Source organism: Panthera pardus, unplaced genomic scaffold (genome assembly GCF_024362965.1).
Source record: "Panthera pardus isolate Hobbes unplaced genomic scaffold, ASM2436296v1 HiC_scaffold_26, whole genome shotgun sequence".
Classification (NCBI taxonomy): domain Eukaryota; kingdom Metazoa; phylum Chordata; class Mammalia; order Carnivora; family Felidae; genus Panthera; species Panthera pardus.
In genome coordinates, this window is record NW_026526832.1 from 10,208,695 (window position 1) to 10,235,038 (window position 26,344).

General features: G+C 42.2%; 1 long non-coding RNA gene across 1 annotated transcript in view; it reads left to right on the forward strand.

Moving 5' to 3' along the window:
• The first annotated feature begins 488 nt into the window (after window positions 1–488).
• LOC109265722 (uncharacterized) overlaps window positions 489–26,344 on the forward strand; it is a 57,274-nt gene continuing 31,418 nt past the window's right edge. The window contains exon 1 of the long non-coding RNA XR_002079341.2: window positions 489–864. This is a non-coding gene — a long non-coding RNA (uncharacterized LOC109265722). The remainder of the gene's footprint in view (window positions 865–26,344) is intronic.

Genomic DNA, 26,344 nt, shown 5'->3' on the forward strand with positions numbered 1-26,344 from the left:
TCGTATTTAATAATCACCCAGGAAACTATGAAAATATGGCTTCTCTCAGTTGTTCAATCTGCTTATCCAGTTTTTAATAATTCGGAATTTGGGTAGTTTGTTTCCACTTGGCTCTGCATACTGTGGTTAGGAAACCACAGATCAGGAGCAAGAATGGGAGATGAAGCTCAAACAACTATTTCAACAACTATTTATTGTTCAGTTTGTCTACTTTGCAACTTAAAAGCCAATTTTTGTTGTTGTCTTCTTGAACAAGAAGACCCAATTCAAGGACTTTTGGATGATTGGACCTTTCATTCATCAATTCCATTGCTAACAAGGATGACAAACTATCTGTGTTCCATTTTATTTCCTGAATTTCAGTTTGCATGATTATAGTACTGTGTGGGCAGCCTTCAAGAAAAACAGCCTGGCTGCAGCTTGTGACATCACCCTTCATCCATCAACTTTCTCCCACAAACAATCTCACTGCATTGAGAGATGGCTGTGGAAGGACAATGACTTTCTGGGAAACTCCCAGGATAGTGAGTCTAGCTGAGAAAAACTCCAGGCCGAAGCCACCTGGCACTGGTTCTAGGTCAATGTTGGGGGTTTGTGTCAGGGACAAGGGCCTGCACAGATCAGGGAGAACTTGCTGGTCATGCAGGACCTCCAAAAAGCCAAGGCCAGCCATGGCTTACCTAGGGGAGCCCAGGTTTTTTTTTGGCATCTCAGAGGGAATCACCATTTGCTGTCTTAGCTTAGACCTATATACTGATCCATTGGGTCAACTCTGGATTTGACAGGCCCTTCTAATTAAAGGGCAGGAAGTAATTAGAACCCCATCCAGGCCCATATCTCCGCAGATGAGTCCACTTCAGGGAGGTAAGTCGGGAAATTTTACTTTTTTGGTCATTTGCCTTGATGTGACATGTTATTATTAGGCCAAAGGCCTTCTGATATATACATATATATGATACATATGTATATATCCACATATGCCATCTCACTTTTTAATTGTTTTCTTTTTAAATTCTCTTTTCTATAACTTTTAATGATGTCTTGGGTACAGAGAAAGATGGTCTATTCTGCAATAACCAAAGGTGGGCAAGAGAAGAGGTTTGGAATCCAGCACAAGACTGAAAATCACTGTGGCAGCTGGGGTTGGCTCTGTTTGTGTAGCAGACAGGAGTCAGGGGGGTTCCCATCAACTGACATTGGGAAAGTGTTTCAGGTAGCACAGGCTGCTGCTAGGCTGGGATGGGGACAACGGAGGAGGGCAGACTTCTGTAAGGCAAGGCAGAAGGGTCTCCAGCCATCAGACTGAGGATCAGGGCAGGGCTACCTTTCTGAAAGGGCTTGGGACTAGTTAGGGTTAACACGGCAGAACAAAAGAATAGGCACTAACGCAGAGGCTAACGTGGGTTTGGGGGATGGAAGACAATAACATGACCAATAGTTCATTTAACATGAAGTCAAGATATTTCTTTACCACTCAGAATGGATTATCCCAGGCACAGGGAATGGATGAAGTAGGAATGTTTCTTTGGGTGCCTCCCATGTCTACTTTCAGAGACCCCATTTAGCTCTCTGTTCACCTCTCATCTCATCCCCTTCTTCCTCCTCTCTCCCAACTCCCTCCATTCTTCTGTTTTCCCCCTTCCATCCCTCCCTACAATCCTCCCTCCCTCCTTTCTTTCTTTCTTTCTTTCTTTCTTTCTTTCTTTCTTTCTTTCCTTCGTTCCTTCCTTTGTTCCTTCCTTCGTTCCTTCCTTCCTCAAATATTTACTGAGCACCCACTGTGTGCTGTGGGTATAGCAGGAAGGTCTCTTCTCTATGGATCTTATATTCTAGTCAAGTGAGCTGTATTACAAACAAACATGACCATAAAATGCATCAAGTGGTAGAAAATAGTGCTACGAAAGAAAATAAAATAGAATAAGGGTATGAGCAGGATGGCCAGGAAAGATGTGTCTGCCAGAATGACATTTGAGCAGAGCCCTGGATGAAGCGAGAGAGCAGGCCATACAGATCTGTGGGAGCATGACCAGGGTGGGCAGAGGCCGTGAGTGAGGAGCATGTTTAGCTGTTTGACAATCAGCAAGGAGGCCTGAGTGGCTGCAGCCCAGTCCAGCATAGAGGGGAGTGGGAAGACAAAGTCAGAGGTAACTAACGGCCAGATCATGTGGTAACAGCTATCTGTGTCTAACTCAGCTTCAGGAATTTTTCTTCCCAGGGTAAATTTTCTTAGTGGCTTCTTACATACTGAGAAAGATCAGAACTAAGATGAGTGACTCTGAAGTGTCCTTTCAAGTCTAGAGGAGAAATCCTTGAACAAGGGGCCCCTCTCTTCAAACTCCACCAGGGATATTTGCCTTTTTCAGCTTTGCTCCCCTTCTCCTCTATAAAAGTTGTTTGCAGGGCTGAGGATGTGGGGGTGGCAGGGGAAGGGGGACTTCCTGGATCAGGAATGGAAAACATCAGACTGTGTTCTCTGGCAACAGACTTCCCACCCAGTGGATATCTCTGGGGAGAGCTGCAAGACAGGAGGGGGGTGGGATGCGGGTGACATGCCAACTGTGGCCTGGGCCCAGCTGTCCCTGCCCTCCTCATGATGGGCCATATCTTCTAGTGGCCTGAAACTTCTCCGGTAGTTATTCTTCCTAAAACAAGGGCAAGCCTTGGGGTTTTTCAAGCCTTAAAAAGAATGTGTTCACAGAGTTTTGGTAAACTCATGACTCCCACTTGCTCTCTGGAACCTTTTACCTACATCTGTGGGGTTGAATCACCAAAAGCTTCTCAGCTAAATGTGGATGTTGAAATGAGTTATTGACCATTTTGTTTTTCTATCAAGAACTCAGGAATAAAGGGGCCAAATGGCTTTTTTTTTTTAAAGAAAAAATATGCATTTAACATGTATAAAGAAAGAAAGTTTCTACTTAGAAATAGACAAGTTGGTTCTCAGTATTTAGTCAAAAAAGGGACGGAGTTCATGCTTTCTTTTCTTTTCTTTTCTTTCTTTTAAGGACCAACTACTTGACTGAAAGTTCTATTTTATTGAGGAATGAATGTCTTTGTGGAAGGAAGGATCAACTTGTCCCAGTACTAATAAGCCACCTAAGAGCTTCTGTCTTGCTCCTGATGTGTTTCTGAGATAACAAAAGTGATGCAAGAATCGGGAAGAAAATATCACATGAAGAGCAAGAACAGATAAAAATGCCTCAAATCCATCTAGTTTACTAGTCAACAAAACCAACTTAACCAGTAATATTTTGTCTTGTGTTCCAGACCAGCACATCCATGGCCTTACTTGTCCCATGATACCTTTCTGCCCCTGACATGCACCCTATCTACTCTAATTTCTGGATCATTCCTTGTATTTTCTCTCATATTTAGTTTGTTTCTTTTTTTATCCCCAGACCATGTATTACATTCCCACTTCAGAAGCTATAACTCTCTCTGTAGAAATTTTTGATATGAACTCACTTTTGGCTACCAGGCATTGTTTCATACTTGGTCTTAATAATTGCCTTCACTTCCCCAGGATTACCCTTTTCAATACCATCCCAAACTATATCTTACCCTTAAAAACACTGACCCTCTTACTTCAAGGCAACTATAGCCGAGCCTAGTCAGAGGCTTGACAATGTAGCAGGAGATCTCTTGAAAAGGTAGCTTCCCATGTTAGAAGTGAAGCATTAAAAAAGTGGGTAAAGACTTGGGTTTTGTGATCCCGTTGATGACACAATCATTTGGGTGGCTCAATCATTTGAGGCTTACAGGTAAGAAGGACAAAGTGTACCACCAGTCTCAATAGTAGACATGTTTTAATTATGGTTTTTAAGTTTATCATTCTGGGACCAAAATATCAATTTTAATATTCCAGTTTCATCTTTAAGGAAGAAACAAAGAATTCTTATGAGAAGCCTAATTGCAAGGGACCAACTTATTTTGTTTCCATGTTACTTGATTTTCCTGTTGTTTGACCAGTCCCTCAGCATCCTCCCCTGCTTAGAACATTTCTTAAAAAGGCAGAGACAGATCTAAGCATGACTCTAAAAAAAGAACAATGGAAGAGCATTTTGGTTCATTTATTCGCTTGTCCTATAAATATTTATTGAACATCTATGCTATGATTGATGCTTAACATGTAAGAGTGAGTAAACACAGACAACTTTAAATTTCATGGGGTCCAAAATTGAGTAGAGGTGTCACACATGAATGAAGTAGTCATGAACACCAGTATAAAATTACAACTGTTATAAGCAATACACAATGCATAGCATACACAATGTATGAGAAGTACATTGTGCCAATGTGAACCTAGAAGAGTGGGTTGGATTTCGTCAAGGGGGGTCAGGCAAGGTTTCCTCCAGAAAAGGACAGTTGAGTTCTAATCTGGTGTAGGAGAAGGTGTTAACCATATGATGAAGAGAGGAAAGCATTTCATACAGAAGGAAGAGTATAGACAAAGACCAGAGGCAGGATGAAAGCTAACAGGCAGACACAGGACTAGGATAACAGAGAGGCATAGGGAGAAGAAGCCGTATTAAGAGGAGTCAAACGGGAGCCAGTCCATCTTAATAATTTTTATTTTTATCCTAAAAAAGCAATGAAAAACAATCAAAGCCTAATTTTATTTTTTATTTTTTTATTCTTCATTTTTTTATGAGTATAATTTATTGTCAAATTGGCTTGCATACAACACCTGGTGCTCATCCCAGCAAGTGCCTTCCTCAATGCCCATCACCCATTTTCCCTCTCCCCCAGCCTCCCATCCGCCCTTAGTTTGCTCTCTGTATTTCATAGTCTCTTGTGGTTTGCTTCCCTCTCTCTCTGTCTGTATCTATTTTTTCCCCCTTCCCTTCCCCTATGGTCTTCTGTTCAGTTTCTCAAGATCCACATATGAGTGAAAACATATGATATCTGCCCTTCTCTGACTGACTTGTTCCACTCAGCGTAATACCTTCCAGTTCCATCCATGTTACTACAAATGGTATGATTTCATTCTTTCTCATTGCCAAGTAGTATTCCATTAAGTATATAAACTACATCTTCTTTATCCATTTATCAGTTGATGGACATTTAGGCCCTTTCCGTAATTTGGCTATTGTTGAGAGTGCTGCTGTAAACATTAGGGTACAGTGCCCCTACGCATCAGTACTCCTGTATCCCTTGGGTAAATTCCTAGTACTGCTATTGCTGGGTCATAGGGTAGCTCTATTTTTAATTTTCTTGAGGAACCTCCACACTGTTTTCCAGAGTGGCTGCACCAGTTTGCATTCCCACCAACAGTGCAAGAGGGTTCCCATTTCTCAACATCCTCACCAGCATCTGTAGTTTCCTGATTTGTTCATTTTAGCCACTCTGACCAGTGTGAGGTGGTATCTCAGTCTGGCTTTGATTTGTATTTCCCTGATGATGAGTGACATTGAGCATATTTTCATGTGTCTGTTGGCCATCTGGATGTCTTCTTTGGAAAAGTGTCTATTCGTGTCTTCTGCCCATTTCTTCACTGGATTATTGGTTTTTCAGGTGTTGAGTTTGGTAAGTTCTTTATAGATTTTGGATACTAGCCTTTTATCCGATATGCCATTTGCAAATATCTTTTCCCATTCCATCCGTTGCCTTTTAGTTTTGCTGAGTGTTTCCTTTGCAGTGCAGAAGTTCTTATCTTGATGAGGTCCCAATAGTTCATTTTTGCTTTTGATTCCCTTGCCTTTGGAGATGTGCTGAGTAAGAAATTGCTGCAACTGAGGTCAAAGAGATTGTTGCCTGCTTTCTCCTCTAGAGTTTTGATGGTTTCCTTTCTCACATTTAGGTCTTTCATCCATTTTGAGTTTATTTTTATGTATGGTGTAAGAAGGTGGTCTAGTTTCATTCTTCTGCATGTTGCTGTCCAGTTCTCCCAGCACCATTTTCTTTTTTCTTTTTCTTTTTTTTAATTTTTTTTTAACATTTTTATTTATTTTTGAGACAGGGAGAGACAGAGCATGAATAGGGGAGGGTCAGAGAGAGGGAGACACAGAATCCGAAACAGGCTCCAGGCTCTGAGCTGTCAGCACAGAGCCCGATGTGGGGCTCGAACTCACGGACCGTGAGATCATGACCTGAGCCGAAGTCAGCCGCTTAACCAACTGAGCCACCCAGGCGCCCCATCCCAGCACCATTTTCTAAACAGACTGTCTTTTTTTCCACTGGGTGCTCTTTCCTGCTTTGTCAAAGATTGGTTGGCCATACATTTGTGGGTCCAATTCTGGGTTCTCTATTCTATTCCATTGGTCTATGTGTCTGTTTTTTGTGCCAATACTATACTGTCTTGATGATTACAGTGAAGTCTTCTTTTAAACTGTGTGTGTGTGTGTGTGTGTGTGTGTGTGTGTACAGGCAGGCTAGAGAGATCATGAGATTGGTTCTGGACATATTGAGTTTTTTTTTTAATGTCTATTTATTTTTGAGAGGGAGGGAGACAGAGTTTAGTGGGGAAGGGGCAGAGAGAGAGACACACACACAGAATCCAAAGCAGGCTCCAGAGTCTGAGCTGTCAGCACAGAGCTGAACACAGGGCTTGAACCCACAAACTGCAGGATCATGACCTAAGCCAAGGTTCAATGCTTAACTGACTGAGCCACCTGGGCTCCCCTGCACATATTGAGTTTGATGTACCATTAAAACAACTAGCAGTTAGCTTGGAGCTCAGAGGAGAGGTCTCAACTGAATTTATATGCTTTTGAATCATCAGTGTATAGGTGGTAATTACTGCAGAAGATGCAGATGAGATTGCCTAGGGAGAAAATGTAGTGTGATAAAAGACAATATATAAGATTCAGACATGAGGATTTCTAACATTAAAAGGTCGGGAAGAGGACAGACTTAAAGAAGATGGACAGAATACCAGAGAAGTGGGAGAAAAACCCTAAGATTATTGTGTCACAGAGGCTAAGAGAAGAAAATTTCAAGTATCTACAATGATTAGCACACAATAAAAAATTACTAGATACATAAAGCAGTAAGAAAATGTGGCCTATACATAGGAAAAAAAAATAACAGAAAATAGGACAGATTCAGAGATGTTGGAATTAACAAAGACTTTAAAACAGCCATTATATGTATATAGGTTTAAAGGAAAAGATAGACATAATAAGTTGACAGATTGGAGACTGCTATAGAGAAATAGAAATTATTTTAAAAAGAACTTAATGAATTGAAAAATAAAGTATCTGAAGTGAAAATTTTCACTGAATGGACTTAACAGAAGAATGAATAATGCAAAAGATAGGGCCAGTGAATTTAAAGACAGAGCGATAGAAAGCATCTGACCTGAAAAGAAGAGGATACAAAGGCTGGAGAAAATGAAAAGAACATAGACTCTATTATTTGTAAAACACTATTAAATGCTCAGGCATAAATGTAGTTGGAATTCCAGAAAAAGAGAAGAGAGATTGAGATTTAAAAAAATCTTAAAGAAATAATAGTCCGTTTTTTTCCAAATTTGATGAAAAATATCACCTCAGTGATTTAAGAAGTTCATTGAATGAACAACAGACTGGAAAAACAACAACAACAAAGAAAACCACATCTAGGAAATCATAATCGAATAGTTGTACAGCAAAGATTTTTAAATATCTTAAAAGAAGCCAGAGAATAAAAGACATATGAAACATACAGTGATATTTCTTCTCTAATTGCCTGGTTGACCCATTCATTCTTTAGTAGGGTGTTCTTTAACCTCCATGCTTTTGGAGGTTTTCCAGATTTTTTCCTGTGGTTGATTTCAAGTTTCAAAGCATTGTGGTCTGAAAGTGTGCATGGTATGATCTCAGTTCTTTTATTTTTATTTTTTTTAATGTTTATTTATTTTTGAGACAGAGAGAGACACAGCATGAATGGGAGAGTGTCAGAGAGAGAGGGAGACACAGAATCTGAAACAGGCTCCAGGCTCTGAGATGTCAGCACAGAGCCTGACGCGGGGCTCAAACTCACAGACTGCGAGATCATGACCTGAGCCGAAGTCGGATGCCCAACCAACTGAGCCACCCAGGGGCCCCTGATCTCAATTCTTTTATACTTATTAAGGGCTGTTTTGTGACCCAGTATGTGATCTATCTTGGAGAATGTTCCATGTGCACTCGAGAAGAAAGTATATTCTGTTGCTTTGGGATGCAGAGTTCTAAATTATCTGTTAAGTCCATCTGATCCAATGTATCATTCAGGGCCCTTGTTTCTTTATCCATCCTGTGTCTAGATGATCTATCCATTGTTGTAAGTGGAGTATTAAAGTCCCCTGCAATTACCACATTCTTATCAATAAGGATGCTTATGTTTGTGATTGTTTTATATATTTGGGGGCTCCCATATTCAGCACATAGACATTTATAATTGTTAGCTCTTCCTGATGGATAGACCCTGTAATTATTATATAATGCCCTCTTCATCTCTTGTTACAGCCTTTAATGTAAAGTGTAGTTTGTCTGATATAAGTATGGCTAGTCCAGCTTTCTTTTGACTTCCAGTAGTATGATAGATGGTTCTCCATCCCCTCACTTTCAATTTGAAGGTGTCCTCAGGTCTAAAATGAGTCTCTGGTAGACAGCAAATAGATGGGTCTTGGTTTTTTTATCCATTCTGATACCCTATGTCTTTTGGTTGGAGCATTTAGTCCATTTACATTCAGTGTTATTATTGAAAGATACAGGTTTAGAGTTATTGTGATGTCTGTAGGTTTCATGCTTGTATTGATGTCTCTGGTACTTTGTAGTCCTTGCAACATTTCACTCACAGAATCTCCCTTAGGATCTCTTGTAGGGCTGGTTTAGTGGTGATGAATTCCTTCAGTTTTTGTTTGTTTGGGAAAACCTTTATCTCTCCTTCTATTCTGAATGACAGACTTGCTGGATAAAGGATTCTTGGCTGCATATTTTTTCTGCTCATCACATTGGAAATTTCCTGCCATTCCTTTCTGGCCTGCCAAGTTTCAGTAGATAGGTCTGCCACTAGTCTTATGGGTCTCCATTTGTAAGTTAGAGCCTGTTTATCCCTAGCTGCTTTCAGAATTTTCTCTTTTTCCTTGTATTTTGCCAGTTTCACTATGATATGTCATGCAGATTGATTCAAGCTACATCTGAAGGGAGTTCTCTGTGCCTCTTGGATTTCAGTGCCTTTTTCCTTCCCCAGATCAGGGAAGTTCTCAGCTATGATTTGTTCAAGTACACCTTCAGCCCCTCTGTCTTCTTCTGCAATTCCTATGATATGGATATTGTTTCATTTGATTGCATCACTTAGTTCTCTAATTCTCCTCTCATACTCCTGGATTTTTTTATCTCTCTTTTTCTCAGCTTCCTCTTTTTCCATAATTTTATCTTCCAATTCACCTATTCTCTCCTCTGCCTCTTCAATCTGTGCTGTGGCCGCCTCCATTTTATTTTGCACCTCATTTATAGCATTTTTTAGCTCCTCACGACTATTTCTTAGTCCTTTGATCTCTGTAGCAGTAGATTCTCTGCTGTCCTCTATGCTTGTTTCAAGCCCAGCGATTAATTTTATGACTATTATTCTAAACCCTTGTTCCTTTATGTTGCTTAAATCGTTTTTGATCAATTCATTAGCTGTTGCTACTTTCTGGAGTTTCTTTTGAGGAGAATTCTTCCGTTTCGTCATTTTGGGTAGTCCCTGTGGTGGCTCCAAACTGCAGGGCACTTCCCTTGTGCTGTCTGGAGTAACTTGTGTTGGTGGGCGGGGCTGTAGTCAGACCGGTGTCTGCCCCCAGCCCACCGCTGGGGCCACAGTCAGACTGTGTGTACCTTATCTTCGCCTCTCCCAGGGGCAGGACTCACTGTGGAGTGATGTGGCCCCTGTCTGGGATACTTGCACACTGCCAGGCTTGTGGTGCTGCTTCAGTGGGGTCTGGCATATTAGCTGGGGCGGATCCACAAGGTGCACAGGGGCGGGAGGGGCAGGCTTAGCTCACTTTGCCATCGGTGGTCTCCTCCTGGAGGGGCCCTGCAGCACCGGGAGGGAGGCAGACCCATTGGAGGGACGGATCCACAGAAGCACAGAGTTGGGTGTTTCCGTGGTGCAAGCAAGTTTGGTGATGGGAATTGGTTCCCTTTGAAATTTCGGCTGGGGGATGGGAGAGGGAGATGGTGCTTACCCTCACCTTTGATCCCCCGTGGAGCTGAGCTCTTTCTTCCCCGGGCTCAACAACTCTCCTTCCTGGCGTCCTTTCACTCTCCCTGCTCTCTGAGAGCAGAGCTGTTGACTTTTAACTGAAAAATTTGTATTATATCTTTAAAGTGCTAAAAGAAGAACTCTCAACTCTGAATTTTACACCCAGGAAAAAAATCTTTTGGAGTGCCTGGGTGGCTCAGTCAGTGTCTGATTCTTGGTTTTGGCTCAGGTCATGATCCTAGGGTTGTGGATTGAGCCCCACCTTGGGCTCTGTGCTAAGTGTGCAACCTGTTTAAGATTCTCCCTCTCTCTCTCTCTCTTTTCCCCCGCCCTCTCTCTCTCTCTCTCTCTCCCTGCTCTGTCTCTCCTTCCCCTGCTTTTCCCCTGTGCCTCTCTCCCCACCTCTCTCTTTCTAAAATTAAAAAAAAAATGTAATCATTAAAAAAGAAGGGTGAAATAATGACTTTTCAGGCAAATCAACCTGAGAGATTTCCTTACCCATAGATATACACTAAAAGAAATGTTTACACAAAAAAGTTCTTGAAGCCGAAGAAAAATTATGTCAAATATAAAGTCATGTTTACACAAATTTAAAAAACACTAGAAAAGGAAATATACCTGTAAAGACAGAAGTTTTTAATTTCTTGCTTCTTAACTTCAAACTTACAGACTTCCAGGTATGAAAAACAATGGTGGCTGCCTCACTTTGAATCTCCCCACACAATTTCAAAAACAAAAACAAAAAACAAAATCAAAACCCACGAGATAAATAAGGAGAGAAAATTAAAAATAACACGCAATGCCTTCAGCATTACTAAGGAATCCGAGAATATTATAAGCTTCAAATCATCAGCAAGTACAAAAATGAGCCAAATGCCAACAGAGTTCTCTTGTGCCCATTGCTTCAAGCCTGTGGCCATGAAGAGTTGAGTAGTGGGGATTAAAGGGCATCTGAAGGGTGACTGGGTGGCTCAGTCGGTTAAGCGTCCGACTTCGGCTCAGGTCATGATCTCACGCTCTGTGAGTTCCAGCCCTGCGTCGGGCTCTGTGCTGGCAGCTCAGAGCCTGGAGCCTGCTTCAGATTCTGTGTCTCCCTCTCTCTCTGGCCCTCCCCCGTTCATGCTCTCTCTCTGTCTCAAAACTAAATAAACATTAAAAAAAAAAAAATTAAAGGGCATCTGAAAAGAGCAGAGAGGCATCAAGGACTTTCCTGAAGCACAGACAATATCAGACCCAGAAAGAGAAAATCCAACTAAGTTAAAAAATACTGGATGTGATTTGGAACTTGGTAGTTCACAACACCAGCTCCAAGGAAAGGAAATGACCATGAGTGAGACCAGAAGCATCAGCATTGGAGGGGCGTTGCTTCTTGGGGAGGATAAGAGATGAGAGGCTGTGGGTATCTTTGAGGGACAAGCAGTAAAAGGAAAGAAGGAAATAAGATAAAATTAATGATCCTGAAGGAAAAAAAGACACATTAAACCCTTTCCTTCTTCCCAACCTCACCATCAACACCCTACATTAAAGAGCCTAAACAGAAAAGGGCAGAACCCATAAGAGATGCTGCCTTCACTCTCGAAACCCCCTCCACAAAATGACCAGAAATAGGAAAAAAGAGATGATATCCAAACTGTTGTTTAAAAAAAAAAAATGCAAACCAAAGTAATTCAGCTGAAGAAAATATCACTCCAAAGCCTCCATGAAACGAGGAAAACTTTACCAGTACAGTCTAGTAAAAATTAATTATCTTTAAAGAAGAGTTATTAAATTTTTTTGAATACAAAATATAAAACCTAACAACACAAATGGACCAAAAAAGAAAAGCAGAAGAAATGAAATCCCAGTTGTTGAAATAGGAAAGATATAAAAGAAAAAGAAAAAACAAATCTTACCAGAATTGAAAACTAAACCATAAAGCCTAAGGAAGAGTACATTTAAAGAGATTTAATGAAAGACATTACTGAAAAGCACGAAAACAACCAAGAGAATAAAAGTGAGATAAAGAAATAAGTAAAAAGGGTCAGAGGAAAACAAATGAAATGAAAGACTGGCAAGGCATGTCCTATTGGAGTTCCTGAACAAGAATATCAAAGCAATGGAACAGATCAGCCCAGAGAGGTATTCTAGCAAAGCTTCTTAGGTTTAAGGAGACAGAAGATAATCAATAGAGGGTCCTGACAAGCACAGAAATAGCTGGAAGGGGGAGAGAATTAGACTGGTCAAAAACAACATATCAAGCAAAACAAAAATGGTGCAGCATTTCCAAGAAACTTGATAACCAGCCACGCTGTTCTTCAAGTATCAAGGATGTAGACAAATGGGTCAAATATGCCCGAACTCAGGAAAACTGAACACAAGTGCCCCTCCTGAGGAGTCCACAAGAGAGTGAGCTGCCTTAAGCCAAGAGATTACTAGGGACATTTCAGCAAAAGGACTGAGGGTGAGCTGTTCACATGTTGTAGAGTGAGGACTAATACAAGATTGAAGACATAGGTATAAAAATGTTATATAAACACTGTATCTTTGGATAGAATAGAAAGAATGTATTTTTTTTTTAAAGATTCTATTTTCAAGTAATCTTTACACTCATGATGGTAGGCTCAAACTCACAGCCCTGAGATCAAGAGTCTCAGGCTCTTCAGACTGAGCCAGCCGGTGCCCCAAGAATGTAATTTTTTAAAAAAATTTTTTAACGTTTATTCATTTTTGAGAGAGAGACAGAGTGCAAGCAGGGGAGGGGCAGAGAGAGAGGGAAACACAGAATCCAAAGCAGGCTCCAGGCTCTGAGCTGTCAGCACAGAGCCTGACGTGGGACTTGAACTCGTGAACTGCAAGATCATGACCTGAGCCAAGTAGGACGCTCAACTGACTAAGACACCCAGCTGCCCCTCTAAGAATGTAATTTAAAATATTTTTTAATGTTTATTTATTTCTGACAGAGAGAGAGAGAGAGATAGAGCATGAGCGGGGGAGGGGCAGAGAGAGGGAGACACAGAATCGGAAGCAGGCTCCAGGCTCTGAGCTGTCAGCACAGAGCCCGACGCGGGGCTCGAACTCACAGACTGTGAGATCATGACCTGAGCCGGAGTCGGACGCTCAACCGACTGAGCCACCCAGGCGCCCGAGAATGTAATTTTTAAAAATGAGAGAAGGGAGTGAGAAAAGAAAGTAGAAATAAGATTATTGACTTTACACCTAAAAGTAATAGGTGGGAGTCAGAAGACACCATTTAAAATTGACAGACTAGATAGTAAAAGTTTTTTAATTTTTAAAAATTGCTTTCATTTTTTAATAAAATAAAAAATTATAATATTTAAAAATAGAATAAATTTAAAATAAAAGCAATTAACACTACAGAGGTAATCATTAGAGAAAAAATTAAAAATTTTTCTTAATCCCAAAAGAAATTTTCCAAAAAGTAAATAAGTACACCAAATAGAATAATGAACTCAGTAAATATGACACAATCTCATAGCAATCACAATGTAAGATGATATGACAAAATTGGGTCCAAAAATACCGGTCACATCAATAAATATGAAAATGCTTAATTTACCTGTTAAGGGAAAAACAGAGATCTTCACTCCCAGCCTTTAGTTATTAGAATATGGGAGGAGTATACAAAATACATGAAACAAAGTTCAAACATTGGACAGAAAGCACAATTTGCAGTGATTACTTTTTTTTAATGTTTACTTATTTTTGAGAGAGAGACAGAGCAAGGGAGGGGCAGAGAAGGAGGGAGACACAGAATCTGAAGCAGGCTCCAGGCTCTGAGCTGTCAGCACAGAGCCTGATGCAGGGCTTGAACCCACGAACCACGCTATCATGACCTGAGCTGAAGTCGGACGCTTAACCAACTGAGCCACACATCAGGCGCCCCATGATTTGTAGCGATTAAGAGGAGGAGAACAAACAAAGTGAACCCTGATTGCCCCCGCGAATGTCTGGAGGCAGTCTGCAGTTTGCAGTAAAGGGAGGGACAGCTCAAACAGAGCTCTGCCATCTTACTGAGATGAGGTTTGGTAAAACCAAGGAGTATTATCAGATTGTGTTAAAGAGCATTTTATATTGATAAAAGAACCAATTAACCAAGAAGATATAACAACTCTATAGGTACATGCTTCTGATAGCAGAGCTTCAAAATACATGAAGCTGATCTGTTAGAACTGAAATAAGAAATAGGCCAGATGCAAGGGTAGTGACCAAATAGCCAGGAAGATGGGAGATCCAGGGAGGACAAAAGAATCGTGCAGGCTCCAGGGCCCAGGAAGGCCTGCAATGAGGCAGTTGCAGATGTCATAGTCTTTTGTCTCTGATTGCTCTCTCTGCTCTCTGTTCTCTTGTCTCTGATTGCTCTCTCTGTGTAGATGGTGAATTGGCTACTGCCTAGAGCCAAGTGGCAGTAAATTTGGAGAACTTAAAATGCATATCATCACCTTCCATAAGAGTAAATTGAGGGAGTCTAAAGGATTGTCACCCAGATGAGCATGCCCTGTGACATAGGGGTCCCCATGTCCAAGGACCTCATGCTTCTTTTGGCCGAAAGCACCATAAACATAGATAGGTCTTGTGGGAAAAGACCACACTTTCCCCACAGTCCTCAAAGCCCCATATAGAAGAAGAGGAGTTAAAGATAGCAATTATAGACAATAGGAGTGTTATGGGCTGAATGTCTGTTTCCCCCTGAAATGCATATGTGGAAACCCTATCCCCCACCCATGTGATGGTATTAGGAAGTGGGGCCCTTGGGAAGTTAGGATTAAGTGAGGCCACCGAGGGTTAAGCCTTGATGAATAGGACCAGTGCCCTTAGGAGTCGGGACAGAGCTTGCTTCTTCTCCCTGCTCTCTGCCATATGAGGTCAGAAGAAGTCAGCAGTTAGTTACAGCCTACCTGGGAGAGCACCCTCACCAGAACCTGATGGGACTGGCGTCCTGGCTTCAGACTTTCAGCCTCCAGAATTGTGAGAAATAAATGTCTGTTGTCGATAAGCCACCCAGTTTATGGAATTTTTTATTACAGCCCAAGCTAAGACAGAGAGTTTTGCTGTAAAGAGGGGTAGAGATAGGGGACAAAACCCAAACACTTTCTCTCATAATGTGTGTTTAGTGTGCAAGAAAAGGGCAGATAAGCTGGTATCTATGGCCATAGTTTTGTAAAAAGAAAGCAAGAAAGGAAAGAGGAAGGGGAGAGGAGGGGGGTGAGGAGAAGGGAGGGGAGAGGATGGAAAAGGAAGGGAAGGGAAAGGAAGGGAAGGGAAGAGAGGAAAGAAAGAAGAAAGAAGGAGGGAGGGAGGGAAAGAAGGAAGGAAGGGAGGGAAGAAGGAAGAAGGAAGAGGAAGGAAGGGAGGGAGGGAGGAAGGGACTCCAGAATCCTAGTAAAGAATAATTTAGGATGACTCCCTCCTGTGAATCACAAAAGCTAAGAAGAGATAAGTCAGTGAGTTACTGAGCCACCAACATGCCGGGAACCACCAGGGGACAAATAGATTTTCACTGAGCCCTTTCTTTCCCTTCCTTTCTCCCACCCTAAAGCCACATTTCTGAAAAAATAACTACATTCCCCAAAGTTCCAGTGTGATTCGTCTCAAACCCAAAAGGGGGTTTTTATTTTTATTCATTTTTAAGAAAAAAAAAAAAACAAGGAAAACTTATTTAGCCATTTCCATGTCACAAAGAGCATTTTAAAAACAAATTTGGAAATGAAATTCTGCCACAAACAAAGGGAGCTGATTTTTTAGTTTTTAGCTTCGTCCCAAACAAGAAAATTAAACCCAAGTGGTAGGCTCCCACACACCAAGTGTTTCATTTAGAAAATTAAACGATCCTGAAAAACAACTTATCTTTTGCTCACGGAACAGCTGAATAGACCCGCTAATGTGCTTAAATCGAATGAAAACTTAAGAAAATGGACAGCAGCTGCCTTGCACTGATTACCTCCTATGTCAGTGCCTGCTGGGCCACATTATAGTAAGACGTCATGCTTCACTTCAGAAGGAGGCGTTATTTGTATCCATGAGCAAACTGAGAAGCAGAGATGTTCATTAGTACTGGTTGACTTCCAAAGAAACGGTACCAAGCTTGAAGTATAAATGTGTTTGACCCCAAGGCAGAGTCTCTTTGCTACTTTATGGTAGGTAGTCCATTGTTTGTCTTCATCACCTCTGTCCTTCAACAGCCTATAGCCCAGAGGAGTGGCTACTTTTGCGCTACTTGCCTGTACAGGCATTCACAACAGTGAGTGCCATGGTGAATTTGCCTGTAACTAACTCCATGGGAGAGTTTAGTCCATCAACTCTGAAGAAATGAAGATTCCCGAAAGAAGACACCTGCTTCTCAGACCCACCAAGTAAGGGATCTCGTTGGAGAATCGGAAAGGCCAGCCGAAGAGCTCTCTGGAATCCCTGCCAGTAACAACAGTCTGCAAAAGTCTGCAGCATGATGAGAGAGATGCATATCCTGGGTTTCTGATAGCCCCGCTGCCATGGCATTGCACTGTGGTTAATCGCAAATTACATTCGGACCGGGGCAATGCAGAGGGGGCTCTTGTACCACAACTTGGGGAGTAGAAGAGGAAAGGCTATAGGACTTCCAGTAAGAAGACCGCATAGCCTGAGCTATGGAATCTAGATCCCTTTTGCCTCCCAAATGTTTCTTGGGTATGAGATCTGTGGCAGCTTTAAGGGCATATTCTGAACCACCACCACCACCCCCATCCCCATCCAGTAATCTCTGATTTCTACTAGCTTCTTGATGATATTACACTAAGAGAATATGAAACATTCCCTTGCATAAATGCTGTGCTTCTAAACAAGTTCACCTATAAACCTATGCTGCCTTGAAAACAAAGACAGTGGGGCACTTGGGTGGCTCAGTCGGTTAAGTGTCTGACTTCGGCTCAGGTCATGATCTTGCAGTTCATGGGTTCGAGACCTGCATGGGGCTCTGTGCTGACACCTGAGAGCCTGGAGCCTGCTTCTGATTCTGTGTCTCCCTCTCTCCCTGCCCCTCCCCTGCTTGTGCTCTCTGTCTCTCAAAAATAAATAAATGTTAAAAAAAATTAAAAAAAAAAAAAAACGAAGAGAATGGAATGGAGAATGCATGAAAAGGCGGATCATTGGGACACTTGGGTGGCTCAGTCAGTTAAGCGTCAGACTTCAGCTCAGGTCATAATGTCACAGTTTGCGAGTTCAAGCCCTGCATCGTGCTCTGTGCTGACAGTGTGGAGCCTGTTTGGGATTCTCTCTCTCTCTCTGTCTCTCTCTGCCCCTCCTCTACTTCTGTTTTCTCTCTCTCTCAAAAATAAAAAGGTAACTTTAAAAAAAAAAAGGCAGGTCTTCACAAGAGGCCTGTCAACTGCACTCTTTTGAAGGACCTCAGGGAAATCCCACATTGGTCCTGGAACAAGGCACCTGAACTCAGTGCTGTCTTGAACTGCATTTCCTTTAGCCCCACTGCCTGAAACCTTGAGATCTTTGGCCTATGAGAACCTGTTAAGTTTTGTAGGCAGGTTGGCCTTCCTGGCCCCTCTTTGCTGACATCATCCTGCTTCTTTGGGGACCCTAGGACCTCAGCTGGAGAGGACTCTGGGCAGACACATTTCTCAAACACACGACTCTGCATCCTGAACTCTGAGGCATCCATTCAGTTTTGTCTTGTTCTCCCCAACCCCAGCCACTGAGTTCTCCCTGGCCTCTGCCCAGCCCTAATGGAGACCCCAGCATGTGTGCCACAAACAAGACAGGGCCCCAGAGTTTGGCAAAGAGTCCCACACACCCTGACTTTTGCGTCAGTGGCGCTCGCCCACGCCCAGCATCTGCGATGTCTTAGAGTCTGCTAATGAACCATTGCGTCTTACATATTCATGATCCTGGCGAAGTCAGAGGCTTGAAGAAGCTCGTTTTTTATACTTTCCAATTTGTGCTTCCACTGGGCGGTTTAGGACTACCCTGCTGCTGGGGTTTATATTTACGGTCATCAGGAAGGCAGCCAGCCAGAGGAAGGATGGCTCAGTGCGTTCCTGTCCTTGGGTTCTGCACAAACAGTACTTGCAAAGTAAATAATGAGCTTTTAAAACATGAACTTAGAGGGTAATTCCCAACCTCTTTAATCTCTCCATAATACTATAGATATTCACTCTTTTTATTGCATCTCTGGGCATCATTCATGTGATACCTTCCTGGATCTGTTCCTTCAGCCTGTTGTGAAAAGGAAACACATTGAGAGAAGCCTCTAAGTTCCTTGTAACCCTAGGCTTAGTTTTAGGGGCTTCCCTGTGGCAATAATGTAAAAGATTCAGTAAAACGTTTCTGAAAATGTTTTGACAAGTGGAAGCTCCCAGGACATTCTTTGAAAGGATATATGTGAAGCCGGCCCATACACTTGCTACTTTGTTGCTTTTCTGAACTGAGTGGGAATGTGAGCCCCAGGAGAGAGGTCCCAAATAGGGGGTGCTCCCCCAACCCATGTAGGAATAAAGACAGGCAACCTGGATCCTTGGTGGGGCCAGGTGGACAGATGATATGCTTCCATACAAGTGGTCAGGAGAGCATAGGTCCCTGCAGGACAGAGCCGGAGGCAGGCAGTTTGAAGGAGAGACACAAAAGCGGAAAGCTGCTGGCCTGTGGTCGTGTCAAGATCCTACTCTGAAGACTGCTGTCTGATACAGTCTGAGCTGGCAGGAAGAGGCTCATATTGTTTCTCTTTTTAAAAAGGATGATGATACACATCCGGTAACACAATTAAGAGATGTGATACTTGAAAGTTGTTGACTGAGTGCCGCTCAGCACTCTTTCCCCTGTACTAGACCCAAGCTAAGCATCCACAGTGCGCGCCCAACTCTCACTGCTGCTGTCAGCCCCACCCCAGAGCCGGGGGCCCCCGCCTGGCAGGGGTTTCCTATACTTCTGCGTTTCCTACACTTCAAGTCAGAGAACTTAGGAGACTATGGTCTATTGTGCCAGTCTGGAGAGTGAGGCTCTGGGCGGGGTGGGGAGACAAGGTACTCATCCTCTGACTCCTACTCCAATAGCCCTTTCTTCCCAAGGCCAACACGTGGCTGGTGCCCAAGACCTTCCTGGGGACCAACAGTGACACAGGTTATTTAGGAGGCACATGACATCAGCTATGTGAAGTTTGCCTTCCCTTATTTTCCGCACCCAATTTTTCACACGTAGAACGCTCTAGTTCCTAAAGGGTTCGTCTCTTGTAGGGGCTGGCAAACTACAGGCTGTGGGTCACAGGCCAGCTCTGATCATGCTCATTCATATAAATATTTTGTCTAATAACTGCTTGCAAATGGCAAGGTTGAGTAACAGAGACTGGAAGGCTCACAAAGGCAAAACTACTTAGTATCTGGCCCTTTACAGAGACCATTTGGTGGCCCCTGCTTCAGAGAAAGACCAGTTTTTTTCTGGCGGTCCAGGATTCTCTTTGCTTTCAGCCAATGCTCCTGGTAGGGGTGGGTGGGAAAGGTAGGCCATCTCTCCAGTGGATTCTGGTGAGCACAACCAGGGTGGTCGACTGAGATGTCACAAGCCCTTACTGATTTCGGCTCTTCATCTTGCTCATTCCATGCAGTTAGAACAGAAGGTTCTCACTGAAAACTATAGAAAGCTGATGAAAGAAATTGAATAAGACACAAAGAGATGGAAAAAGGTTCCATGCTCCTGGATAGGAAGAACAAATATTGTTAAAATGTCGATACTACCCAAAGCAATCTACATATTCAACACGATCCCTATCAAAGTAACACCAGCATTCTTCACAGAGCTAGAACAAATAATCCTAACATTTGTATGGAACCAGAAAAGACCCCGAATAGCCAAAGCAATCTTGAAAAAGAAAACCAAAGCAGGAGGCATCACAATCCCAGACTTCAAGCTATACTACAAAGCTGTAATCATCAAGACAGTATGGTACTGGCACAAGAACAGACACTCAGATCAATGGAATAGAATAGAGAACCCAGAAATGGACCCACAAACGTATGGGCAACTAATCTTTGACAAAGCAGGAAAGAATATCCAATGGAATAAAGACAGTCTCTTCAGCAAGTGGTGCTGGGAAAACTGGACAGCGACATGCAGAAGAATGAACCTGGACAACTTTCTTACACTATACACAAAAATAAACTCAAAGTGGATGAAATACCTCAATGTAATACAGGAAGCCATCAAAATCCTCGAGGAGAAAGCAGGCAAAAACCTCTTTAATCTTGGCCGTAGCAACTTCTTACTCAACACGTCTCCAGAGGCAAGGGAAACAAAAGCAAAAATGAACTACTGGGACCTCATCAAAATAAAATGCTTCTGCACAGCGAAGGAAACAATCAGCAAAACTAAAAGGCAACCGACAGAATGGGAGAAGATATTTGCAAATGACATATTAGATAAAGGGTTAGTATCCAAAATCTATAAAGAACTTATCAAACTCAACACCCAAAAAACAAATAATCCAGTGAAGAAATGGGCAAAAGACAGGAATAGACACTTCTCCAAAGAAGACATCCAGGTGGCCAACCAACACATAAAAAAATGCTCAACATCACTCATCATCTGGGAAATACAAATCAAAACACAATGAGATACCACCTTACACCTGTCAGAATGGCTAACATTAACAACTCAGGCAACAACAGATGTTGGCGAGGATGCGGAGAAAGAGGATCTCTTTTGCATTGCTGGTGGCAATGCAAGCTAGGGCAGCCACTCTGGTAAACAGAATGGAGGTTCCTCAAAAAACTAAAAATAGAACTACCCTACGACTCAGCAATGGCACTACTAGGCATTTATCCAAGGGATACAGGTGTGCTGTTTCGAAGGGACACATGCACCCCCATGTTTATAGCAGCACTATCAACAATAGCCAAAGTATGGAAAGAGCCCAGATGTCCATCGACGGATGAATGGATAAAGAAGATGTGGTATATATATTGAATGGAGTATTACTCGGCAATCAAAAAGAATGAAATCTTGCCATTTGCAACTACATGGATGGAACTGGAGGGTATTATGCTAAGTGAAAGTCAGAGAAAGACAAATATTGTATGACTTCACTCATATGAGGACTTTAAGAGACAAAACAGATGAACCTAACGGAAGGGAAGCAAAACTAATATAAAAACAGGGAGGGGGACAAAACAAAGAGACTCATAAATATGGAGAACAAACTGAAGGTTACTGGAGGGGTTGTGGGAAGGGGGATGGGTTAAATGGTAAGGGGCATCAAGGAATCTACTGAAATCATTGCTTCACTATATACTAACTAATTTGGATGTAAATTTTAAAAAATAAAAAATAAAGTTAAATTTAAAAAAAAAAGAACAAAAGTTTTGCACAGTAGGGAATCTTGACTCTTTGGGGCCCACTCACATAAAAAGAAAAAGAATAAGCATTTCATGATTGTGTTTCACATGCCATGAATCCACTTAAGCCTATTACAATCACTTTGACGTGAAGGCGTCTGGAATTACGTTTGGGCATATGTGATTCAGAACTTCCACAAACCAGGCCTGTGCCTTCAGTCAGAGGTAGCCCAAACGACAGAACTGCAAACCCTTTCCACCTACCTTGGCTCAGAAGATACCAGATAACCTTACACCCTGCTGAGCTCCTGAATATTCACCACACTCACACCTTGAGGTTCTAAATCCAAATCCAAATGCAGGTAACTGCCATTGTCGTATCAGAGTTTCCCAAAAGAATCATGTGTTAACAGAGGATGATTGATTTTTCCAAAGTCATCTGCCAATTCCTGTGTAAGCAACAGAATCTGGGTCAATGCTTAAAACTGGTGTGCGAAGAGGTTTTCAAACCCAACTGTGCCTTTGTGGTGATTATGTAACAGCCTCCATATGGAGAATCACTACAAACGTTTGCTTTTCTCTCATGCTGATGAAGCATTTTATACTCTGGAGGAATGTTCTGGAGGAAGGTGGTTGGTTAAAAACAGGCAAACTGGAGACACACATTTTAACAAAGTTTCCATATGTATTTCGTCTCAACATGTAGCCCCCAGATTTTTTTTCCAAAAAGCATCTCAGCAGTGAATATTTTTTGGTGCGCTAAAAAGTGGCATATTGATTCAATCATTTTTATGTTATAAATTATACTAATACAACAATGTTACTTTGAAGTTAGTGGTATCTCAAAAGAGCTTCTATCACCAGGCTTTTATAGATAAGGAAACAGAGCATTATGGAAGCTGTGTGCCTGATTAAGGGTCCACCATATCCTCTCCTTCCTTTTGGATTTGCAACCAAATCCTTAGTCTGGTTGCAAAAAAATGGAAAAGGTTTTTCAGAGGAAAATTTATTTAGGCTATATTGACTCTATGAAGAGAATTCTGGAAGCAACTCTTAGTTCATCTTTTTCTGCTCATTGCCACCACCATACTCCACCAGCCATGTGACAAGAGTAGCATGCAGAAGAAAGAAAAAACAGAAATGGACTAAAACAGCCATTCTTCCTACACCCACCCCCATTGGTGGCTGGCATGGTGGTGAGACAGTCACCAGATGTGCCCATGGCCAGAACCGCTGGAATTACTCATCTTCCTCCATCTATATCCCAGGAGTTTCCCCCCTCTCCCTAACTTTCAGGAGGATGTAATGGTAGGTCAGAGTGTCCCGGGTCAATGGGACTAAAATCTGTCCTGAAAAGGTCCTGGATCTAGTATAAATCCTATCATGGGTGGAAAGGAAATCCAATCAGAGACAACATCAAGGGCAAACTTGAAGGGAACAGAAGTCACAGAGTAATATGGATGTGGGATCTGGACTAGTTACACCAGTCATTTCCTCGCTGCCATATTCCCTTCTTCTAGAAGCTTACCTAGCTTACCTAGACTTACCTAAGGGACAACCACATGGCTGACACCCCTGGCCATCAGTGATTGAACCAGATGTGGACATCTGACCCACCTTGAGCCTATCAGATCTCTTGATGTAGAACTTGGAGTTGGGACACCAAGAGCCTTGAAACTGTTAGTTGTCTGTAGGTGCTGAACCCATGAGACACTGTGGCTCCCCGTGTGAGGCAGGCAGCCATCTTCACTCATGCATAAATGAAGGAAGCTGGACTCGGAAGAACAGAACAGATGTTCAGAGACAAAGAAAATTGAGAGGAAAGGAGAAGGAAGAGTAGCTACCTGGGGATGCTGTCTCTTCAGTGCCACAGGAAGAATTCTCAAAATCAGGTTGCATAATATTCCCTTACAAATGTATAAGAAATTCCCATTTACTTATGTTAGTCTCAGTGGGTTTCTGGTCACAGCAACTGAATGCTCCCCTACCCTAAGATGAAATGGTTGGGATGGGGGTTCAGGGCAGGGAGTGAGTGAAGGAGCCACGAGGAAAGACAACTCGGGGCACATTTTGGAGAGACTAAATCTTAGAGTGCAAGTACATGCACAATATCCACACAAGCAAATGTTATGAGATAACCCTGTTTCCAGTGTGTCAGTTTGCCCAAATTTCTGTTGGGAGAAATATGATATATCTATTTACATACATAATCTTAGTATTGACAAGGTCTTCCTAAGAAAGACACAGACCTGGAAACAATAAAGAAAAGATTGACTGATTAGACTTTTCCACCCTTAAATTTTAAATATTCTTTGGCAAAAGACATTGTGAGCCAAATTAAAATGAGGGATCTACATGACAGCTGAGGGCCCTCTCCCCCCACCTCCTCCCCCACACTCTTCCAGACAGACACTCCTTCAAGGCTGCTAGGCAGGGTCCAACCCGGGCTTTGTGGCTGCCATGACTCCTGAGAGTGTTGCAACTGTTGGCAGCAAGACTGTGACTTCTAACTGTCCCCAAATGAGGAAATGAAAGGGAAGAAAGAGGAAATGGGATGGAGTGAAAAATGGATGAGAACAACATAGAGAGAGGAAAAAACACTGAGAAAGATGGAAGAAATGAGCTATTTTTCTGTCCTCTGCCTCTGGACCTCTCCTTTGTGACACCCTAGTCACGCGTTAACTCACTGAGCTGTTACTGTGGAAAGGAGGTTGTAAGTAGTAACATTAACTGAGGGTCATAATGGTGACTTGGGAATTCAACCAACTCCACCTGACCCCACACCCATGCTTGGCTAAATTAAATCTGTGGACCATCTGGTAGGATTCTAAACAAAACTTTCAGGTCTAACATTTCCTCCCAATGCTTAGCATTTCCTCTTCCCTAAATTCCCTTTATTGCTACCACCCACCAGAATGGAGAATCGAAATTAGGTTCTTTTACTTAGTAGCTTGCCAAACTATAAACAACTCTCTCCAACTAATCCGTGTCTCATCTAGGGAGAGGGCAATAAAAGTCATGATCTATGTGGTCAAGAGTCTGGTGAGACATTTTTACAGCATTGCAGACGGTTTTCCAAACGTGGCCGCTTTATTTCTTTCTGTAAATCTCAGTTTCTCAGTCCATAATGTGAAAATAATACTACCTGTCTGTTGCCTATTTCTCAGGTGATTTGGTCAGATCATGAAGGCTTATATGTAAAAACATTCTGAATCTTAGAGAAACGGTGGAGAAATCATATGGGAACCTCATATGATGAGAAGGCTAGGCATATTGCAATGTTTGGGGGGAAGTGATTTGGCCCAGAGAACACTTGACTCCATGAAGTATCAAGCTGCTTAAGAAGACTCGAGTCTAAACAGTGCACCATTATTTCAGATACGTCTTGGATAGCACGCTGTTTGGGATAATAAATGGTGACTCTAATTTTTAATTTTTTTTAATGATTGATTTTTTAAGTTTATTTATTTATTCTGGGGGAGAAAGAGAGAGCACAAGTGAGGGAGGGGCAGAGTGAGAGAGAGGGGGAGCGAGAATCCCAAGCAGGCTCTGCACCGTCAGTGCAGAGCCCAACACGGGGCTCCATCTCACCAACCATGAGATCATGACCTGAGCTGAAATCAAGAGTCAGGTGCTTAACCAACCGAGCCACCCAGGCATCCCTCTAATTTTTCATGAGCGTGTTGTGAAAACATGGTGAAAATGGACAGGGTAATAGTAATTGGATTGGCCACTGTAGAAAACATTATGGTGGCTCCTCAAAAAGTTAAAAATAGAATTACCATGCGATCCAGCAATTTCCCCTTCTGGGTACATACTCAAAAGAATTGGAAGTAGAGTCTTGAAGAGATATTTGTACACCCATGTTCATAGCTGCATGGGAAGCAACCCAAGTGTCCACCGATGGACGAGTGAGTAAGCAAAATGTAGTATATACACATAATGGAATACTACTCAGCCTTACAAAGGAAAGAAATTCTTTTTTTTTTTTTTTTTTCCAACGTTTTTTATTTATTTTTGGGACAGAGAGAGACAGAGCATGAACGGGGGAGGGGCAGAGAGAGAGGGAGACACAGAATCGGAAACAGGCTCCAGGCTCCGAGCCATCAGCCCAGAGCCTGACGCAGGGCTCGAACTCACGGACCGCGAGATCGTGACCTGGCTGAAGTCAGACGCTTAACTGACTGCGCCACCCAGGCGCCCCCAAAGGAAAGAAATTCTGATGCATGCTACAACATGGCTGAAACTTTAGGACATTGAATGAAATAAGCCAATCACAAGAACACAAATAGTGTATAATTCCACATATATGAGGTACTAAAATTAGTCAAAATCGCAGAGACAGAACGTAGAATGGTGGTTGCCAGGGGCTGGTGGGGGAAGGGTTATAGGGGGTTATTATTTAATGGGCATAGAGTTTCAGTTTTGTAAGATGAAGAGTTCTGGAGATGGATGGTGATGATGGTTGTGTGACAATAGGGATGTACTTAATCCCACTGAACTGTATGCTTAAACGGTTAAAATGGTAACTTTTACGTTATTATAGATTTTACCCCAATGAAAAAGTTTTGAAAAAAATTGGATTAGTGGTTCTTCCATAGATGTCATTCAATGTTGGGTTGGTTTTTTTGTTTTTTGTTTTGTTTTGTTTTGTTTGCTTTTATTTACTTCCTCTTACAGGAAATTTCCTCTCTTAAATTGTGGCCAAATAAAATTATTACTTGTGATTTTACAATGTGCCTGACTAAATGAATATACTTTTGATAGTGCTATCATGTTCCTGATTGTTACAAAAAAAATTTTTTTTTGTCTTCTAGGATTCCAGTGGAAAGTAGGTATTAAATGGATATAAAGTAGGGGTCATGGCATATATCCTTTAAAACCCACCTCCT